This window comes from Mandrillus leucophaeus, unplaced genomic scaffold (genome assembly GCF_000951045.1).
Source record: "Mandrillus leucophaeus isolate KB7577 unplaced genomic scaffold, Mleu.le_1.0 Scaffold223, whole genome shotgun sequence".
NCBI classification, from domain to species: Eukaryota; Metazoa; Chordata; class Mammalia; order Primates; family Cercopithecidae; genus Mandrillus; species Mandrillus leucophaeus.
The window spans coordinates 3,084,374-3,087,714 of record NW_012102288.1 but is presented as its reverse complement, the minus strand read 5'-3'; the positions used below and the strand labels follow the sequence as shown (position 1 = coordinate 3,087,714).

Genomic DNA, 3,341 nt, shown 5'->3' with positions numbered 1-3,341 from the left:
TTGGCAAGTGGGATGTGCTTGTGAGGCTGAGGACTGGGTTGTGATCATCAGCCTTAGGGCACTGAGACCCCAGAAGCCTGAGCAAGGGCTGCAGTGAGCCCTGCCCCCGCCTTCAAGTCAGACTGGAAGGAGACCAGGGAGCCTGGGTTCCTCCTTGCCTTGCCCCTCCCTCCCTCCTGCTGAACTCTTCCTGCCCGGGCTCTGAACGTATCCCTGAGCTGCAGAGCTGACGTCTGGGTAACAGTGAAACGGGGTATTCATTTGTACAAAAGAAAAAAGAAAAAAAAAATCTGACAGTGTGTGGATTTTTTGTGTGCTTGTTTATTCGTAGGATTGAGAAAGGGTGAGGCTAAAGTCCCAAGCCTTCGTGAAGCAATGGAGAAAGTGCCGTCCCGAGGTTCAGTTCCATATGGCGCTGTAAGGCTGAAGGGGCTCACTGGAAGTTCCCCTCACAGGACACCACCTCACCTGAAACCCTCTTTTTCTGCTACCATCCAGGGGACAAGATCTCCTGAGTTTGTCCAAGACTCACTCCGGAAAACCCTCAGGCAGTTACTGAGGGACTCTGGTCCGGACTGGGAAGTGTTTTTCTCAGTGACACCTCTAGAGGGCAGCACTCAACGGAGTCCCAGAGACACCTCCCTGCATTTCCTCCTCAGACGCTGGGTGGATGATTTGGTAACACTGAGGAATGCTTGGATGTTCTCCTGGAAGCGCCTGATTTTAATCACCTGTTTACTTGTCTCCATTCTTATAGATATATAGGCTACCCGAGGGCAGAGACTGAGTCTGTCTTGTTCACTCTCAACCTCCAGAACCTCACACAAAATCTGGCACTTAGTAGGTGCACAACAAAATAATCATTGAATTAATATTCTGAGTCTTTATCAGGTGAGTATGCAGTTTCACTTTACATTCACTTTCTAATTTTATGCCTTTTTATCCTCTTATTGTATAAATTTCTAACATGTATAAAAATAACACAAAAGTATAATGACCTTTCTTATATTCCTCACATAGAATCAATGATTATCAATGTTAGGGAAAAGAGTGAAACGCTGTAAAATATTTGAAGACATTTACTCTGAGCCAAATATGAGTGGCCAATGGCCTGTGATACAGTCCTCAGGAGATTCTGGGAACGTGTACTCAAGGTGATTGGGATATAGCTTAATTCTAGGGAGACATGAGACATCAATCAATTATAGAGATGTACGTTGGTTCAGTCCAGAAAGGCAGGACAACTGGAAGTGTGGGCTTCCAGGTTTTGTGTAGATTTAAAAATTTTCCAATTGGCAGTTGATTGAAAGAGTTATGATCTAAAGACCTGGGATCAATAGAAAGGAATATCTGGGTTAGGATAATACAGGGGTGTGAGGACCAAAGTTTTATCATGCAGTTGAAGCATCCAGGTAGCAGGCTTCAGAGAAAATAAATTGTATCAGGTTGGTCCAAAAGTAATTGCGGTTTTTACCATTGAAAGTTATGTTTGTTATCAGACTTAGAGTCTGTTCTATCAGTAATTCCAAAAGAGAGGAGGGCATGTCCAATTTCTCACTTCCCATCATGGCCTAAATTGGTTTTTCAGGTTAGCTTAGTAATGCCCTTGCTGAGAAGAGGGTCCATTCAGATGGCTGGGTCTGGGGAAGAGGCTTAGAATTTTATATTTGGTTTACACCAACTAAAGCCAATGTGTTTTCACCTACGTGCCCACCCACTTTCTCCTTGTAATGATGTGAGGAAATCCCAGATACCATATATTTTATTCTTAGATACCTCAATGTGTTTCTCTAAAACAGAAGAATGGTTTTAAGTATAGCCGTAGTACATTATCACACATGAAACATTAACAATAATTTTTTCATGACATCAAATATTCAATCGATATCTATGTTTCTAACTGTTATATAAATGCCATTTTTTTTATAGTTCGTTTAAATCCAAGTTCAGTTAAGGTTCACACATTTTGATTAGTTTCTTAAATGTATCTTAATGTTTATGCTCTTAGATGAAAAGATATTTTAACAATTTATTAGATCAAATTCATCATCTCTTTCTTAATAACTGCCAATTTTCATTTAAGGTACAACACTTGACAAGTCATTTAGTAAGAAACATCTCATAGTTTCTGAGGGAAAAGTATCTGGTGAGGTCAATTTTAGATCCAATTTAAGATGACCTCTCAGAACCTACCTGTACTCCAGCTGCAGCTAGGCACCACTGGATGGACTCCATTCTGCCCCGTCCATTGTGGTAGTAGAGCTTGGGTTTCCCACCATGATAGCAGACTCCTGGAGGTTTCTCTAAGCATGAATGAATGAATGAATGAATGAAGCCATCGAATAAAAAATGTTCATTAGGATGTATGGTTGAAAACCACCAACAATACTGAAGATAAACCTGCCTTCTTCATGACTGGGTTGGAGGAATTCCTGGAATGTTTTCTTGGCCCAAATTGTTACCCATCGGTGGCCACCCTCAGATTCTAGCAAACCAGTCTCACGTGCCCATTGGTTAAAGGTAACCATTCTCGTCATGCTAAGAGGTGAGAGTTTGTGGTAATAATGCATATATGGAAGGTACGGGAAAAGGAAGAATTCAAGAACTAATATTTGTTAAAAACATCCTGGCGATACTTCCCCAATGCTAGTCCCTTTTAATATGTTATATCTTTAATCCTCCTAAGTCCCATGAAATACCTATTAGTATCTCCATTTTTTGGTTAATGAAATGGAACATCAGAGAAGTAAAATGCAATGTCCACAATCACACTCTAGGTGGTGATAAACATGAAAATCCACACCCAGGACTAAAATGAAGGCAGATCTGGAACCCACCTAGGTGAAGGCCCTGGGAACCCAGTAAGTGACGAAGAAACGAGAGGATATCATGACAAGGAGGACCAGGAAGGAGCAAAGTCACTCTTCAGCTCTTTGGCTGTTAGGCTACTGATATGGTTTGGCTCTGTGTCCCCACCTAAATCTCATCTCAAATTGTAATCCCCATAATCCCCACATGTTGAGGGATGGACCTGGTGGGAGGTGATTGGATCATGGAGGCGGTTTCCCCCATGCTGTTCTCCTGAGAGTGAGTTCTCACGAGATCTGTTGGTTTTATAAAGGGCAGTTCCCTCTTCTCTCTCTCTCTCTCTCTCTCTCTCTCTCTCTCTCTGCTGCTGCCTTGGGAAGAAGATGCCTGCTTCTGCTTCACCTTCCACCATGCCTGTAAGTTTCCTGAAACCTCCCCAGCCATGTGGAACTGTGAGTCAGCTAAAATTCTTTCCTTTATGAATTACTCAGGCTCAGGGAAGTTCTTTATAGCAGTGTAAAAATGGACTAATA

General features: G+C 42.2%; 1 pseudogene; it reads right to left on the bottom strand.

Moving 5' to 3' along the window:
* LOC105540631 overlaps positions 1–2,537 on the bottom strand; it is an 18,328-nt pseudogene extending 15,791 nt beyond the window's left edge.
* Positions 2,538–3,341: the final 804 nt, after the last annotated feature.